Source organism: Sarcophilus harrisii, chromosome 1, assembly GCF_902635505.1.
Source record: "Sarcophilus harrisii chromosome 1, mSarHar1.11, whole genome shotgun sequence".
NCBI classification, from domain to species: domain Eukaryota; kingdom Metazoa; phylum Chordata; class Mammalia; order Dasyuromorphia; family Dasyuridae; genus Sarcophilus; species Sarcophilus harrisii.
The window spans coordinates 70,309,007-70,328,689 of record NC_045426.1 but is presented as its reverse complement, the minus strand read 5'-3'; the positions used below and the strand labels follow the sequence as shown (position 1 = coordinate 70,328,689).

Below are 19,683 nucleotides of genomic sequence, written 5' to 3'. Positions count from 1 at the left end.
ATAGAAGGAATCAGAATAAAGAATGAGGTAATAACTCTTATTTTGCAGATGATGTGACAATATACTTGGAAACCTCAAAGACTTAACTGAAAAAGTTAGTTAAAGCAATAATTTTTGCAAAGTGAGTAGCACAATATAAAGTAAATCCACAGTAATATTCTATTGCATTCACATATTACAATTTGTTTAGCCCTCCCCAGTCAATGGACATCTATTTTGTTACCATCTGCCACAAAAAAACACTACTTTGTAAATACTTTGGTTTATAAAATACATTTCTTTTATATCCATGTGGTATATAACTTGTAATACCACCTTTGGCTTAAAGAACTTAGATATTTTACTTAGCAAAAATTTAAGGTTTTTTTTTTAAACCAGCCCTACAATTTCATTGATTTAAATAACATCTAGTAAGGAAACTTCCTTTACCAATGCTCACTGAAGCACCTATATTCTTAGAGAGCCTGAGTTATCTAAGTAGCTAGACCATAGTCAAACAACTTTTGCATCAGATGAGGAACTTGAAGCAAGACCTCCTTGAATATGGTTGTTTCACGATGCTGCCTCTTTGCCACAGTTATGACTATGCGTTGCCATTGGATTGCACCTGTCATTGATACAAGATATTTGATATAGAAATGGAAGACTTGGAGGGGCTTGGGACAGTGGATTCAGAGGAAAGAGAAAAAAAAAAAGATCCTATGATAACTCTTTTGAAATGTCAGATGAGGGAGCTATCCCTGTGAGATAGAAGGATATCAAAGAGTTGCCCATATAACAGTGATTCCAGACCAACTCTACCTTAAAACTTTTTTTTTTTTTTTTACTTTGGACATTGAGATACTTCTAAAATTATAAGTACTCTTTAATCTTTAGTTCAGTTCTCTTTGCTTGCAGAAGAAAGTATGTGTCCCTGAAGCTGTTAGTTTGTCTTTTGTTCTTAAAGAGGGCTATGACATCACAGAGGTTATGCATGACATGCAAATGAATTGGATTTAAGTAAAGAAGGGTTGTGCAAGATCACCTGCCTCACTTTCCCCTCTAGAGCCATCTAGGTTCAGTGGCAAGATATAGATAAATATTACTAGAGGTAGTCCTGGGTGAAATAAGAGACCTTGACCTTTTTAAGGTAAGTTTTTTTAAAAGGTATCAGTTTGACTGAGACTGAGCCCATTCAGTAATTAAGACTGAGCGAAGTGTACACAATCCTCTTCAAAGACACTTCCCCCTACTCTTTCTTTCTTGGTTAGTCTGTATCACCATTGTCCTTTCTCTCTCCCTTTCACTTCTCTCTCCTTATTTTATGCTCCTTTCCTAATCCCACACCTTGACTATGCTTAAGGTTTCCTTGGATTCCCAGAGATTCCCAGTAACTCTGTTGGCTTTCTAGGTTAGACATAACATCTTATGCCCATCAGTTGGAGAATAGCTGGAAAAATTGTGCTATTTGAATGCAATGGAATACTTTTGTTCTGTAGGGAATGTTGAGCAGGCTGATTTCAGAAAAGCCTGGAAAGATTTACATATACTGAAGCTGAGCGAAATAAGTGAAACCAGGAAAACAATTAATGTAGTAATAGCAAGACTGTATGATGATCAACTATGACAGACTTTGTTATTTTCAGCAATGTGGTGATCCAAAATGATTTCAATAAATTTGGATAGAAAATGTCATCTGCGCATCCAAAGAGAGAACAAAGGAGACTGAATGCATATTGAAGCATAGTATTTTTACCTTCAAAGCATACTATTATTCTTACTTTTGTTTTTTTTTCCTTTCTCATGTTTTTTCCCTTTTGTTTTGATGTTTCTTTTGCAACATGACTTAACATGGAAATATGTTTAAGATGAATGTACATGTTTAACCTTTATCAGATTGCTTGTTATCTTGGGGAGGTGGGAAGAAAGAGGAAAAATATTTAGAACTTAAAAATCTTACAAAAGTGAATATCGAAAACTATCTTTATATACATATGGGAAAAAAAGTAAGTAGAAATAACAAACAAAGCAAACAAAAAAAATAAGATATAACATCCCAAGTGTACACAACAGAACAATTAGCCCTAATTTAAAATTTTCTGTAAAGATCATATATTTAATGAGAGAAAGGAATAATTGACTGCTAAAACAATTCAATCCTTCTTTTATTGTGATGGTGAGAAGCTAGAAACATAGGAGTGTCCAGTTTTACTTTCAAGAGTAAACTTATTTGCTAGAATTTGAATGCACAATAGCAGTAAAACAATTGCTGATAACTTTATATATTTTAATAGACATAATTACTTCATGTAATGTACCAGAAAGAATAAAAACAAAATACAGAACAGGTTCCCATAACTTAGAGATTTTTATATTTAGTACAAATCTCATCATTTATTGAAGTCAGGATTTATATATATATATATATATATATATATATATATATGGTACACATATTTTAATACATATATACATATATAATATAATGCTTGATCACCTTGCTTTATCTTTCAGTATCTTTATAGGTTATATTTTGTAAGTATCCTATAGTCTAAAAAGATGCCAATTAAGTAAGATTGTATCAAAATCCCAAGTACCAAATAGAGTAGGGTACTGATACAGAATAAATGAATGAGAATTCCACTCCTCTGCAGTACAGATTGTGAGAGTAGTCCATCCCACCCTTTCCCCATACCAATAGGAGTCTGTTGCTTAATAAGCACCTGACATTATTGTATATTTCATCTAAGCAGTAGAAGCCAGTATGAATAAGTTTCTACTTTAGTGGAGGGGGATATAGATGGAAAGATTTATTACTTTTGAGATAAATATGTCTCTGTATATGTTTTACTATTCTTTTATAAAACCTGATTAAGTATATATAAAAGTAATTATACTTTATATACTTACTGAAAAGAACAAGAAGTTTGACAAGTACCCATAGCATTCTCTAACAATGGCTTATGTATCATAATTATCTGAAATCTTGCCAGCCATGACATTTGGAGAAATTGTCAAAGTGAATTGTTTAAATTCTAAAAAAAAAAAAAATATGGTATAATTGTGATCAGATTAGAGATAGAAGCAAAGATATTTATTTCCACTAAATTCCAAGTATTTATCACTGGTTTTAATGTTGATTATATAGAAATTAACCAAAGTAGGTTTACAGATTCATCGGTATATGTGTTGATGTAGTGGTCTTAATTTTCAAGTCCAATTCTTCATTTATACTGGTAAGTAGTTAGAATATTTGTAAGACTTGTCAGTTCTTTAAATAAATTTGATAAGTGAATTTTCACATCATTTTCAAATAATATATGAAGCATAACTGCTTTTTATACTTTGTAATTTGAGATGGTTTCTCATGGCAACTGCTGGAGTTTTTATAGATCAAATTAAAAGGAGTGAATAGAGGGGCCAACTTTGTCTTCTTCACTGAAAACTCCAGTAATCTGTTTATTTATTTTTACACATGCTTTAGATTTCTTATAATGAACATTAATTACCCAGAGAAAGTTTCTACAAATTGCATTCCATCCCTAATAGTGGTGTTTGGAAAAAGCACTGGTTTGGGAATTGAGACATGTCTTCTAGTCCTAATTATGCTGATAATAAACTGTGAACTTGCACATTTTACTTCACCTACCTTGGATTCAGTTTTCTCCTCTGTAAAAGGAAAGCATTGGATTAAATAGTCCCTAAGGTCTCTTCCAACTCTGAAATGCTATGATTCTATGAATGTTCCTTCTAGGTGAACAAAAGCTTTTTTGGCAGCTAATTCTAATGTTACCATGGGCAATTTGTGCAATTTACAGAGATGCATTAAATTTAAAGTTCTTACATTATCTGCCAAATGTCTTTTGATGATAAATCCAATTTGGTCGAAATTAATATATTCTCCAATTGTATTACTTTGTCCATTTTTTTAGAAAGTTTTATTGAAAGCTTTTAATTTTTTCTTTTACCTCAGTCATTCCTCCTTAATCTTTCCTTTTTCCCACCCTGCTTATTATTGAACCCTCCTATGTAATTAGCTAGCTGGCATAATGGATAGAGCACTGGACCTGGAAGGACCTGGAATCAGAACAACCTGAATTCAAATCCTGCTTCAAATCCACTTATTAGCAGTATGATCCTAGGCAACTCACTTTACTTCTATTTGCTTAAGTTTCTTCAATTGTAAAACGGGGATAAAACCATTACCTATTTTGCAGGTACCTATATACCCTATACTCTATTTGGGTTGCCATTCCATTGATTATTCTTCAGCATTACTATTTTACCAATATACTTAATTTTCCAATAATATATCTCTTTGATGATAATTTTTATATATTTTTTTCATAGACTACTACTACTTCTAATTCCAAATATGATTAGGAAAAAAGAAAAAGACCCAAATATGTTCTAAAATGTTTGTAGCAATTCTTTTTGTGGTGTCAAAAAACTAAAAATTACAAGAATGCCCATCAATTGGAAAATACTGTGGATTGAAATTGTGAATTGGAAAATATGATTGGGATGAAATGCTACTGTGCTATAAAAATGATGAGCTTAATGATCTTAGAAATATATTGAAAGACTTGTCTAAAATAATGAAAAGTAAAATGAGCAGAACAAAGAGAACATTGTATATTGTTTTTTAAAAATTGCTTTTAAGTCTATAAGTCTTTTTGTTTTATAAATATTCATATTAATTATAAAAGAAATATGAAGAAAAGTACTATATGCTTTTAGGGGAAGAATTGCTAAATAAATAAATATGTTTATCTATCTATCTATCTATATCTACCTACCTACCTACCTACCTATCAGCTCTCTCTATGCAGCTATCTATTTATCAGTCTATCTATGTATTTATTTGTATCTTGGTACTTTCTCTAGTAGCTATCTCTAGGACAGGGGGTGGGAATGGAAGAAAAAAAAAGTTAAAATAAAGAAATTTACATGACTAGCAAGGAATAGCAAGTTGTATGCAATAGATTTGTAGTTTCATGTAAAATTATCTTTTGTTATAGAAATTCTTGTTTTATTCCAAACATTATAATGAATAAATAAATATAACAAAAGTAAGAAAGTAAATTGAGTGAGCAAAATAAACCTGCAAAATGGACATGGATTACTAAGCCAACGTTTTTTCCCTCTTCTTTATCTAAAGGGAGAGATATATCATTTTTTCTTCAGAATCAAGTTTAGCCATTGAAAATAAACTAGGTTTGACTCTGTGTGTGTGTGTGTGTGTGTGTGTGTGTGTAGTTAACATTATTGTAATTATTGTAGTTATTGTGAATGTCATTTGCCTGTTTCAAATTTCTTGGACTCCGTTCCTCCAAGCCTTTCAATTACTCTCTGAATTGTTCATATTAGTATTTTTTTGTAAAGCACAGTGGTTTATTTCCTCAGCTATAGATGACCATTTTTATTTTAGTTCAAGTCAATGTGTGACTTTGTCACTTATAAGTACTACTTAGGTGTGAGGTATGTACTGTATCAGGCACCAATGACACAGAAGCAAAATTTAAAGAATTTTGTCTTTGAAGAGCTTAGTTTCTGTTGTGGAAAACACAGGCATGCAAATACATGTGGTTATAATGTAATTTCAGGGTGGACTGAAACCTAACAATCAGGAGATTCAGGAAAGTCCTTGTGAAGGAAATGGTTTGTATTCTAAAAGAAATGCAGACTTCTAAGAGGTAGAGGTGAGAAAGGGTACATTTCAGATTAAAGACACTTTATACAAAGGTACAGATATGGGAGGTAAAGCATTATGTACAGGAACAACTAATAGTCCAGCTAATTTAGAATAGGGATTGAATCAAGGACAGGAATATATTTAATATATAATATTAAGGGTAGCTAGATGGCATAATGTATTGAATGCTGGCCCTGAAATTAAGAGGACCTGAGTTAAAATTTGGCCTCAGACATTTAACATTTACTAACTGTGCGACTCTAGGCAAGTCATTTTAATTCCAGACACCTCACAGAAAATTTAAATTCATTATTTAATGATGCAAAAAAACCATTATATTAATGTTATATCATGTTACAATGCTCTATATGACATATAATTAATGTGTATTATGTTTGCCTATTAATATTTTGTTTTTATATCACCTTCATTCCTCAATATTTACTCCTCTCCTCTTCAGTGAATCATCTCTTAAAATAGAGATTTAAGAGAAAAAAAAAGAAAAATCAACTACCTACCTCCATCAAAGTTTGGAACAATAAAGGGGGGAAAAAAGGAAAAAAGAAACAATCTTGATTCCAAAAACAAACAATTTTAATTCAAAGCCTGTCTTTGACTCTGCTTATGTGATCTTAGGCAAGTCTCTTAATCTATCTGAACTTTGGCTTCCACATTTTGAAAATGAGAGAATCGGACAAAATGCTCTTTAAGGTCACTTCCAAGCTTTAGAACTATGAGTCTCTGGTGTTCCACAGATATGATCCCCTCCCTCTCTAAGGAATGGAATAGGAGCTGCCTTATATTTCTTCTTTGGAGCTAAGGTTGGTTATAATAATTTCACAGCAATCAGTTTTGGTTTTGTTCTTGTTGCTGTTATATCATTGTAATCAATGTACATATTGTTTTAGTGGTTCTGCTTACTTCCCTTTGTATTAGGTAATAGTAATTTTTCCTTGTTTCTCTACATCTTTTGTTTTGTCATTTCATATAGTAAGAAAACATTCCATTACATTTATGTACCAAAATTTATTTAGCCTTAATTTATAGGTATCTATTTTGTTTCCAGTGCTTTGCTACAATATTTTGGTATATATGAAATTTTTCTATCACTGACATTTTTGGAATATGTACCTAGCAATGCTATCTATAGGTCAAAAGATATGAAAATTTTAGTTATTCTCTTGACATAATTTCATAGATCCATTGCTTTACCAACAATGTATCAATGTGCTTTTCTTTTCAGTTTCTTTAAAATGGATTATTCCTTTTTTTTATAATCTTTGTCCACTTAGTGTCTATAAACACAGTTGTTTTGGCTAACATTTCTATCATCTTAAATTATTTGGAGAAAATTTTCATTTAATTATAAATTGTTTGTAAATCTTCTTTTGAAAATATCAGTGATGACAAAATTGAAGTTGGTAAATTTTTTAAGGTTAGAAGTCCTGCATAGCAGTGGGCTACATAAGTCCTTAATTTCAGGATTAGTATGATGCATTTCTTGGGATTGGAGTGGGTTCTAGTTTGTCCAAAAAGAGGAAAAATAGCTCAGGTTAGAAATGGATCCAGTCAAAGTTTCCATGCTGTTCAAAATGGTTCCCAGGATTGTGAATAACACTTCTTTTCTAAATTGGGCCTAATTAGGAGACCAGTCCTAAACAATTAAAAGAAAACAACTTTATACACTTTCATCATTTATCCTTTGAGTATTGGTTTTTGTTGCTCTACATCTCTGCTAATTTCCTATATATCTTGTATAACAAACTTGTTAGAAATGCTTGATGTAACGATTTCTCCTTCCAGTTGACACATTTCCTTCTTATGTTAATACAAAAGCTTAAATTTTTCAGCAATGAAATTTGCATTGTTATTTGTAATTCTATCTCTTCTTTGGTTAAGAATTTACTCTTCAAGACTGAATGTGGGCGTAGCTAGTTGGTGTAGTGGATAGAGCATCAGGCCTGAAGTAAGGAGGACCGGAGTTCACATCTGGCCCTTAGACACTTAACCCTTCCTGGTTGTGTGATCCTGGATAAGTCACTTAACCCCAATTGCCTCAGGGGGAAAAAAAAGACTGAATGTGGATCAAAACACAGTATTTTCACCTTTGTTGTTGCTTGTTTGCTTTTTTTTTTTCACCTTTGATCTGATTTTTCTTACATAGCATGATGAATTTGAAAATTTATATTTAGAAGAATTGCACATGTTTAACCTACATTGGATTGTTTGTTGTCTTAGGAAGGGGAAAGGAGGGAAGGGAGAAAAATTTGAAACATAAGGTTTTGTAAAGGTGAATGCTGAAAACTATCTTTGCATATATTTGGAAAAATAAAATACTTTAAAAAAAAAAGGTTGCACTCCTTAGCTATAGTTGTGAGATCTCTTCTATTTGTTTTTTGGTCCAAATTTTAATATCCCTCCACATACACCTTTTTAATTTATTATGAAACATAGGGTAAAAAGAATAATGTGAAATATAATCAGAAAAATAGGAACTTAATCATTGAAGACCTTTATAGCAAACTAAAGATTTTTTTTTTATTCTATACTAGAAGTGGCTCATCTACTTTAGCAGTTTGTTTTCATCTCTAGAATATCCCCTTTTCTTTACTTTCATTTTTCTTTACTTCCACCTCTTAGAATACCTACCTTCCTTAAGGGCTCAGTTCAAATGATCCCTCTAAATTGAGTCCTTTTCAAATTTCCTTATTTGGTATTTACCCTTGATCCCCACTCACCCACACACACTCTCTTTCTCTGTATCTATCTATCTATCTATCTATGTATCTATGTATCTATTATCTATTATCTATATATCTATACCTATACCTTTCAATCTTCCATCTATCATCTATCTATCTATCTATCTATCTATCTATCTACCTATCTATCTATCATCTGTATATACCTTGTGTTTTCCTACCACATCGCAGCACCCTCACCCTTTCCTAGAAAAATTAAGCAAACTCTTGGAATACAGGTACTATTTCATTCTTCTTTTTGTATCTCTAGAGTTTGGCTGAATCCTTAATCATAAGTGCTTTGTTTGTTGTGCAAATGTTTTTTGAATTGAATTGAATTATTTCAAGGCAATAGACGAACACCAAAGATTTTTAAATAGGAGAGTGAAATGGTCAGATCCATGTTTTAGGAATATAAATTTGATGAAAGCATTTGGTTTTTATGGCACCACAAAAGTGACTTCTTTTTGTAAGTGAGGAAGCAATTTCATATCATGAGTCAAGTTTTCATATTGTTATAATGATATTTTAAAAGATTTCTGTCAGATGTGCTTAAGACTGCATATGCAACAAATGGAATAATGCATTTAGTGTGGTTAATGTGTATTTAAAGCACTTAAAGCACTATGTAAATATTCTTAGAATGATTATTGTGACCACTGGCCTAATGATAGTTACTATCTCATTTGTACTAAAGAATCTTAATAATTGATTATTAATTATACTTTGGATTTAAAAAGTAAAAAAGAAAAAATTCTTTAGCAAACCTATGCAATTTAGATGCCATGTTATTCCTGAGAATTTATAGTTGCTTCTTTACTTCATTTTGTTGTTGTGGTTTTTAGAAACTGTGTGTGAAGGTCAAATAGGTTCTAGCTAAGTGAAATCCTATGAATTTTTTAACCTTTTATAAAAGGAAGGTCTGAAGAGCATGATAAAACATATTACTTTGCAACCATTCTATTGAATCTAATCCTTTGGAACAAGTTTAGTATAGATTGGTTTTTTTAGACACTGGTCTTACTAATAGATTATTCTATATTTTCTTCCTCTTTCTTGAAAATTCTGTTGCAAATGTAATTGTCTTTTCCTTACAATATTTGCTTTGAGTAAATCTTAGTTGCTTCTTTACCTAATTTTCTACAAACTTTCTGGCTTCTAGATGCTGGAATTGGTATTCTAACATGTGCAATTTGCCTTTGTAGAGTAACTTTTACTGACCATATAATCCTAATAAAGGCAGAAGAGGGGCTAGGCCAGAGGAAAACAATGACCTTGACACTCTATGTTTAGTTTTTGGCTCTTGCTGAGATTAATTTGTTTGGGACAAACCTCGAGTTTTAAGACTTTTAAAAGATGCAATATAGGGAAATAAGATAGAGGGCTAACTTTGGAGTCAAGAAGACATAGCTTCAAATACCATCTTTGTTATATACTGTGTAATTATGGCCAAATCTCTTAACTTCTCAATGCTGAAGCTAATTCTCAGGACTACAATTTATAAGCCAGTTTTCCATTAATATGATTTATTTCGATAAATAGAAATCTATTTTTTTTTCTTGCTCTTCTTCTTCTCCATTGGAATAAAAAGAAATGAAAAAAAAGTCCCTACGACAACTATGAACTATCAAATAAAGCAGTTTTCCACATTGACCATGTTCAAATACTCTCACACACATACCCACACATCTATGTATATGTGGATGTATATCTACCTATTTATCTTTTATTGTTCTCTGTCAGAAAGTATGCTTCATGAAGTTAGTTTAATTATAGATTTCATGGAATCATGGTTCATCATTGTACTGATCAATTTTTAAATTTTATTTTATTTTTAGCAATTCAGAATTCTTTTAATAAGATTGTGTATTCTTATATAAATTATTCTCCTATTTCTTCTCATTTTATTCTGCATCACATTGTAAAATTCTTCCCAGTTTTCTCTGAAGCAATTTCTTTCATCATTTCTCACAGTAAATAGTATTCTAGTATATTCACATATTCTTGGAAACACAGGTAAGAGTATTTGCTTACACAATGGCTATACCTCACTAAAACTGTTTCACCAGATATACTAAACCAAGTAAAAGGTAACTGACAAGCCTCAAACCCATCAGTGAGTTAGGGGGGTGTCTACACGAAGCATGTGAAGACTTTCTCATTGGATGAGAGCAATTTATTCCATGAGGTCATGAGGGTGGCTCAATCAGGCACTATGGAGTGCTGAGACCTTGGTCAAATGTCAAAAACACTTTATCCTAGGCTATTTCTAGGCAGTCATCTTGACTTTTGTCCTGTTACTGGCCTTTAATGACTCTGGAAGAGAGTGAGATTGATGACATTGTATAACTCTGCCTCATTTAAATCTAATGCATGTGCAAATCAGTTCATCACCCATCTCACTGTGATATCATTGGTCTTTAAAATTAAAGGATGAACTAACAACATTTATATATTGTAATTTGTTCATATGTTTTCTAATTGACAGGCACATCCAAATTTTCAAATTCTTTGCCACTACAAAAAAAGAGCTGCTATAATTTTCTTTTGATCATAGAGGTCTTTTCCTTTTTTTTTTTTTTTTTTTTAATTTGATCTCTTTGCCATATTGACTTTGTATTGGTATTATGATGTTTAATTTTCAATTTGTATGAGTAAATGAATATTCACACTAAAAGTTTCAAAATCTGATAAAAATCTCAGATCCAGAAAATATTTTTTTAAAGAAACTGTAGTGGGTCAGACAGAAATCAGTTCTTGGGGGTTTCTTTGGTAGATCCCCTTTAAAAGATATAGATAAATGTTTCTAACCTTTTGTTTGTCATAGACTCCTTTGACAACCTGGTAAAATATATAGATTCACTCTCATAATAATGTTTTAAAAATAAAATTAAAATTACCAAGAATACCTATTATTATAAAATAGATTTATCAAATTATTTTAAAACACGTACACATTTCAGGTTAATAATCCTTGCTAAAGGGAATAATCAGGGAATTGCATGGACTTTCTGACCCTAAATCAGAAAGAAATACTTCACTTTGTGCATAAGAGGTGAAGGTTTAAAAAAGTGTCTTAAATATTTCAGGCACCTTTTAATTGAGAGCTCTTCTGTGTTCCCAAGAACTCAGCTCTAAGAATAAGTATGCTCTTTTAAAAAGGGAAAACAGCTATTATAGACACGCTCTAAGAACTAAGACCCTTTATGGGAATAAAAACTAGCAAGGTTTTTCCTTAGTCTTCTGACTAAAGTGTGAGGTCCTGGCTTTTCTAAAAGAGCTATAGGCATATAGGATCCTAATTGAAATATGATAGAGTTACTCTTCCTGTTATAGGAAGGAATCAGCACTTCATCTGTGGACTCTAGCTAAAGAGCGAAAACAGAAACTCCATAAATGAGTGTCCAGAGGAGCTGGGCCAGGAGGAAGCTAACAATTACCACAAGAGCAGTGGAACTTTGTCAAGCAGGGCCACATGAGCCCATTAAAGATTTCACACTTTGAAGAACTTTGTATTATTTCAGGTCAGCAGGAAGCAGGATCAATAAGTGGGAGGAGAGCAATGACATCACCAGAAGACAATATTGATCCTGTATCATCAGAGGAATGGAAATCCCTTCTCTACAAGTTTCTAGCTTTACATGTTCCCTTTGTACATGTACCTTTGTGAGTATGCCCTTCACATACACATGCTTTTGCCACATATATTCCTTAAACATATACAAGTCCCTTATATGTGTATTTTCTTCCAACTATTGGTATAGATATTTGTGGGAGAATGTTTTCTGTCTTAATGGACATGGCGGTGTATTGTATTTTTTTTCTTACTTTAGTATTTATTTAAATGCATTTGATTGGAACTAAATTAGGCACATCAATCATCTAGAAAAAAGAAAAGCGGCAATATAGGCTTTTGAGGTATGGCCGGCATAGATATGGACTGACAGAGTACCTTGAATCTGGAGGAATCTTGTCTGGGAAAGATGCTCAGATAATATTATAGTATCTTCACCTTTATCAGAATCATATATGTTTATCCGTAGATTTACTTTTCCTTTTAAAAGTCTTTTTTTAAATCACTGCTGAAGGAAAGTTATATCCTTTCCTCTAACTGTGGGTTTAAAAGCATTTCAAACAATGTTTTTCTGAATCCGTTTTGATTATCTATGTTGAATGTAATCAGTAATTGTTAATGTCAGCTTTCCCACTACTATCATCTAAGAAAATTAAACTACTCAACCTCCAGTCTGCTTCCTTATTATCCTTTATATTTTGGGAAAGCTTGCTGTAACCCTGAGCATGGCCTGAATTTGTCTTTATTCTTTTCTTGGCTGATATAATTGAACTCACTTAAATTCATAAAGTTAAAATACAATCCAGTCCTGAATACATAGCATGTTTAGGTGAATAAATTATATAATAACTCGTAGGTGAGTTTGGTTCTCCCCACCTGTCTGTGAAGGTATAACATATGTCAATTTGTCCAAAGTGAACAGTATGGATTTGTTTCTAAGTAGCTGTTGAAGTCCATGGCTTTACTCATTAAAGTTTCTACCAATTATTCATTCATATTCAATTTTGGTAAATTTGCTTATAACAAATATGTTGCTATAGAACCTTTGGCATCAAACAGGCTTTTTTTTTTTTTTTTTTTTAAAGCAGTTAGTATTGAAGTATAATGACACCTTTTGCTTTTGAAGCCCCTGAAGCAATAAACTGACATATGAATCATTTACAATTCAATAGGGACTGATTATACAGTGTTTTATGTATTCCTTAGAACATTATCCCATCAAATTTTCCCTTTAGTAGTTCTGAAGTAATTGTAATACTTTGTTTCTGGCTACTGTAGCACTGTAGGTTCTGGGATGTATCTGGGTGAGTATCTGGGATTAAAGGCATTGCTAAAAACTTTTTTTTATCTGAGCAAAACCTTTTTGTTTTTTGGAAGGGGGGAACAGAGTGATGTCATGTTTCTGCAGAAGACATGAAGATAGGAGGGGCAGAGAATGGTACAAATGGAAGATGAGCAGCTGATGGAAGTCTAGCAACATATACAGTGGAAATTCTGACTCTGAATGCCTGAAAGTAGGTAAATTGAGTCAGTGCCCTTCTTCTTTCCCTGATCTTCCACTACCCTGTGCACCAATATTTTCAGTTTTTCTTATTTTTACTATCTTCAGCAACCTCTTCTGATATAGAAGTCTATAAGCCACATGGCATGGGATGGTTGGCTCTGGACCACTGAGGGGAGAAAGCATGTAACTGTTAGATTTTGAGAGAAAAGCTGTCTTAGTATCTGTTGATTAGGTTCTGCTGCCAGTCCCACAATCAGCAACACAGAGCCTTCACTTTGCTCCACTGAGTGCAGACTATACTTTACATGCAAAAGGGGTTAGTGAGCCCTGAGTATGAGCATCAATTTTAAGCTACATTAGAATGGTTCTGGTTACATAAGCAGGATGGGTACAAAAGAATTTCAGGGTGGATAGGGAAAGCTAATGATTTACACATCAAAGAACAGATGGCAGAAAGTAAAAGATCTATACCAGGTAAAATAGGAAAGTAGCCAATTAGGACCTGTAGTTGATATTTGAAGCTTAATTTTGCAGACTCTAGCTAGTTCTCTGATATGCTTATTTTAAGAAAAGGATAGTGACAGAGTTAAATTAGAATTCTAGGGCTATTTGGTAGTTATTGGGTACTGAACAGATATTCAAAGATTTGAACTGAAATATAAGCTTGCACAGGTATAAACTATAGTTGAGCAGCACACACATGCCTAAGTAGCATAATGGAGAGAATACTGGACTGGAATCACAAAACCTTGAGTTCAAATCCAGCCTCAGACACTCATTTAACTTTACAGTCCAGATAAGGCATATAGCCTCTGAGTCAGTTTCTTCTTATGCAAAATGGGGATGATAATAATAGCACATATCTTTCAAGGCTGTGGTGAGAATATAATTAAATAATATTTGTAAAATGCTTGTAAATCTTAAAGATTATATTAAAGCTATTATTTTATTGCCATTATTATTATTTCTACCAAAATGCATATTTCTTTATATAGGTGCTTCCTTGCATATGTTCTTTTTAGTGTACACTCATTTTTTTTTTTTCTTTTGTAGGTTGCTATTTTATTACATCTCTGTCTTCATGCCACTGCTCCCTTTTCATGATTCTTTTCCTTTTTAAAAAAAAAATCAATCATTATACCATATGAATTCATAAATGCACCTGTATATGTGTCCATTCTTTCAAAAGATGCTTTATGTATTTGTAGGTAAGTTTGTCCCCAAATTACAGGAGACATATTTTGTTGCTACTTTTATTATTATGATGTATCATTAATTGCCTGTCTTTTGAATTGTGAACTCTAGCTGTATAAAACAAATTGGTGGAGGCTGCTGAACTATAATATAGTTTTAGGGGATGTAGTTCTAAGAAATACTGTCAACATGGTGAAGTTTTTCCTAGAGCAACCTGGTTTATAATTTTGGGAAGAGGATGCTTCTAGCTACTACCTATATAAAAGTCTTTATAAAGTCACTTTCTGTTTCTATGTATTTCCCAAATTTGTTAAATTAGCAACCAGTATTTGGCCCATACTAACTCCTTAATGAATGCTGATGCTTGACTGGTTAACTAGAGAGTGAGGTAAAGTGAAGAGTGTTGGACTTGGAGTCAGAAAGATCTGGCTTTGAATTCTAAGATAATTTACTAATTGTGTGACCCTGAGCAAATCACTTATCTTCTCTACAACTCTTTCATTATATTTAAAATAAATGACTTGGACTTGATGACCTCCAAGGTTTCTTTTAGTCCTAAATTCAGGATTCTATTAGGCTTCAAACTACATGATTATATTGACTTCTCCATTTTATAGCACCTAATTTTCTTCCTTTAATTTTTTTTAAAATTATGGAATAAAGCAAGCATTTCCATAACATAATATGATAAAAAGATGATTACAATGAAACTGCAAATCTATTATGTACAACTTATTATTGCTTTTATATAATAAAATTATGGGATATTCCTTTCCCCCCTTTTTTACTCTTTCCCCTGGAAAGCTACTATTACACACACACACACACATTATTCATTGCATACATCTGTTTATCAGTCCTTTCTCTAGATGTGTATAATCTTTGTCCATATGTTCTTTTATAAGACTACCTTAACTTCAAAGATCAGATAGATATCTCTGTCAGCAAGAGTATTTCTTGATATGACATTTATTATTATCCTCATTTTATAAATTTAAAAAAAACTACTTGAAGCTTGGAGGGATTAAATGATTTGCCCATGATAAGAGTTATATGTAAAATCTAAATGAATGGTTTTTAGTACTCTATTGACCATTCTATGCCCCTTTCATTAGCAAACGATCATCAGATTTGTCCAAACAAAATTGTTTTCCAGGGGTGAAACAAACACACAGACAAAATACATACCTTTGTATATATGCATATATATATTCATATAATAGACATATGTGTCATTGATATTTTTTTTGTTTTTAAGATCTTTTATTTCTGTTTTTTTAAAAAAATAATATTTTATTTTTCCAAATAGATGCAAACAATAACAAAAAGGTGAAAATACTACACTTTAAAATCCCATTTATTTCCAAATATATCACTTGTTTTTTCCCTACACAACATTTTTTTTTTATCATAGAAAGTTAGTTCGTCATATACTCTGGTATATTTCAGATTCTTTGAGATCCTTTAAGGACCCTCGTACCAAATTTGAGATTCATTGATTTGTTGAGGACTTAAGTATCTTTTCAGATGCTACAATACAAAATGCTTATATATTCATGATCATTCTGGCAAGTGTTTTTCCTCATAGTTTTCCTCTCTGAGATAGTCTTTAGAAATGACAATGTACTGACATCATTAGCAATAGAAACTTCATTAAGAAGAAAATAATTCAGAAACCACTGCAGATCAGGGAAAATGATGATCCAGGAACTCAAAGGAAATGATTCATTCTATACTGATCCAAGAATACCATTTCTTATGCTAAACAATCATATAGCCATTGTTATCTCATTGATATTTTTAATAAATGTCTTTTCCTTTTGTGTCTAATTTCAGATATCTCAGTAATATTTCTATGCACAGGTTATTAGAAAGTGATTAATAGATTGATGCACTTTTCTTGGAAGATAATTATTTTATATATTTTGCTGGGACAAAGCTTAGGCAGCTGTATATTATTTTATGAAGTTGTAATATGGTATTGGATTTTATGTTATCATTAGCTGCTTGACTTGATTAGTCCTTATGGGATGGAGAAATTCAAAAGAACATTTACTAGTCACACCCAAGAAAATCTCAATTATCCAAATTCCTATCTGTTGAAGGGAAATATTTTTTCCTTGATCTGGGAGTTCCAAAATTTAGTTATAATATTCCTGGAAGTTTTTATTGTGGGATCTCTTTCAGGAGGTGGTTGGTGAATTCTTTCAATTTCTATGTTACTCTCTGGTTCTAGTATGTCAGGATAGTTTTCCTTGTCAATTTTTTGAAAGATAATGTCTAGGCTTTTTTTTTTTTTTTTGATCATGGCTTTCAGGTAAACCAATAACTTTTAAGTTATCTCTCCTGGATTTGTTTTCCAGGAAAGTTATTTTACCAGGTATTTCACATTGTTTTCTGTATTTTAATTTTTTTCATTTTGTTTTATTGTATCTTCATTTCTCATGAAGTCATTAGCTTCCATTTGCTCAATTCTAATTTTTAAGGAATTATTTTCCTCAATGATCTTTTGTACCTCCTTTCCTATGTGACCAATTTTGCATTTTAAAGCATTCTCCTCCTTGTTAGCTTTTTGTATTTCCTTTTGCATCACTCTTCATTTCTCTTCCCCATTTTTCCTCTACCTCTATTACTTGAGTTTCAAAATCCCTTTTACTCTTCCATGACCTGAGACCAATTCTTATTATGTAAGAGTTTTGAGTTTGTTATCTTCTTCTGTGCTTTGATTTTCCTTGTCACCATAGTAATTATCTATGATGAGAATCTTTTTCTGTTCTTTAATCTTTTCCAGCCTATTTCCAGGCTTTTTGTTAAAATAGGGCTTTGTTTCCAGGGTGAAGAGTGTGATGTCTCAAGATTCTGGAATTTTGTCCAACTCTTTTCTCAGATCCTTCTAGGGACCTGTACTGTGATACAGCACTGCAACCTGAATCTATGGATTGAGAGCTCTGGAAGCCATTTCTCCATCCCCATGCTTTTGCTGGTCCTGTAGCCTCTGCTGCTATTGCTGCTGCCAGGATTGTTGATTCAGTGGCTCCTGGTTTGCTTGGGCTCCCTTCACAAACTAATGTGCCTTTCCTGATCACCGATCACCCTTGATGTCTATGGGGCTGAGAGATCAGCTTCTCTCTGAGGTTTGTGGATTGCTTCTGCTACTGTTGCTGCTGATTCAGGGGCCCCAAGATCCACCCTTGGTTTGCTGGGGCTGGGACTGTGCTGGCAGGACTTGTGCTGTGACTGCACTCTAGTCCCATTTCATGCAACAGACCTTTCCTGCTGACCTTCCAAATTGTTTTCAACTAGAAAATTGTTCCACTCCATCTTTTTGTGAGTTTGGTGCTGTAAAATTCATTTAGCTTCATTATTTGAAGATATTTGGAGAGGTTGGGAGAAAACTTCAGTGAGTTTCTGCTTTTATTCCTCTATTTTGGCTCTACTTCCCAATAACTCTTTGTTAAGATTGTTGTTATTATGGTTAGCCTTAAACATATAAAGACACTAATCCACATTTAAATAATACTTCAAAGTTTATATTTTGCCTACAAAAATATATTGAGGGAATTGTCCATGATTTGTCCATGATCATACAAAAGTAATTTGTCTTTAAACTTGGTTCTTCTGATTTCAATCTTGGTTCTCTTTCTATTTAAAATCCCTTTGGTACACTGATTTGAAAGATATAGTTTAGAACAATGGGTATCATGGAATCTGATGACTCCAGCTTGGGGTGGTGGTGGAGGGAAGTGCGGGGAAAAAAAGACTTTAGCACATGCCCAATGGTCACTTCCCTGTGCATACATCAAACTGGAGTCCTTCCCTTCCAAATATTCTTCTTATGAAATTAGAATTCAAGAGGAAATCTAACTTCCTGAGGGCTAATGGTGAAAATCAGTTTCAGAAGCTGATAATTCTGAAATGAAGAAATTAAATTTATCCAGTATCATTTAATAATTGATTCTATTCTGTAATTGAACCTATTCTCTATTGCTGCCCATTTTGTGTGATTGCTCAAACCAAAGCCCAAATTTGCATAAATAAATCAGGGAATAATTGACAATTTCAAAGCAGAACAAATTTAACATCTTTCATTCCTTTCTGGTTAAGTAAATTATAAGCTTTGATTGGTCACAGAACATGCATTATTTAATTTTGTATATCTTCTAGTACCTTGTAATACTGCTTAATAATTTGTCAATTTGAAATCAATTGAATTATAAAAATTTAGAACAGCAACTAGCAGGCCAGATCTAGTAAAAGATATTTGAATTTAAGTTCTAACAAACTTTAACAAAGTAAATTTGGCCTTAGAAGACAAATGGTGGTAGTGGATAGAGTTGATGATATACATCTGTTAAGGGAGTTTTCACATCAGGAGTTCACCTCATTGATGAAATCATGCAGTCTAGATTAAAAGAAAAAAAGTCAAAGTTATAGTTAAATCACAGATGTAAAACCTAAAAATGCATCAATGGCTAAAAGACAGGATAGCTATTTTTAGAATAAATCTTGTTTTGGTAAATGGTCAGTTCATCAGCACTGACTTCTGGGAAATTACTTTAGATATTATAAAGGCCAGAAAGAATATGACACTTTCAGTATTCTTGTCTTCCACATAAGAAAATGAGAATCAGATCAACTGACATCAAAGAATGTTGCACTGTGTCAAGAAAAGGCAAAGGAGACCATACAGGCATTTTCTGTTCTATCAACATTGTGAGATTCCTAAAGACAAGTCCTGAGGGAGGACAATCTGCACAAAGAGATTTATTGGATTACTGCTTCACTGAATACACAGAAACTAATGAAGACACAATAATGGAAGAATTAACTTCAGAAGGTGATCTTAGTACTGATTTCAGATAAGGAACTAACTTTCAAAGACAATGAAACAATTCTACAAAAGTACACATACTTTTAAAAAAAATCCTTTTTATAGGTAACAGAATTAAACTATTTTGGGCAACAATATTGTGAATATGCCCTGTGGACTAATTAA

The 19,683-nt window shown here is 32.4% G+C and overlaps 2 long non-coding RNA genes across 3 annotated transcripts in view; both read left to right on the top strand.

Moving 5' to 3' along the window:
• Window positions 1–1,023: 1,023 nt before the first annotated feature.
• On the top strand, window positions 1,024–14,695 carry LOC116422926. Of its 2 annotated transcripts, none has more exons than XR_004233427.1 (4): window positions 1,024–1,129; window positions 11,940–12,081; window positions 13,367–13,503; window positions 14,547–14,695. It is a non-coding gene; the product is annotated as an uncharacterized LOC116422926 (long non-coding RNA). The 2 variants fall into 2 exon arrangements; XR_004233433.1 differs by having other exon boundaries at window positions 13,367–13,507.
• A 2,885-nt stretch (window positions 14,696–17,580) lies between these two features.
• LOC116422037 overlaps window positions 17,581–19,683 on the top strand; it is a 64,822-nt gene continuing 62,719 nt past the window's right edge. Inside the window, exon 1 of the long non-coding RNA XR_004232636.1 lies at window positions 17,581–17,821. This is a non-coding gene — a long non-coding RNA (uncharacterized LOC116422037). The remainder of the gene's footprint in view (window positions 17,822–19,683) is intronic.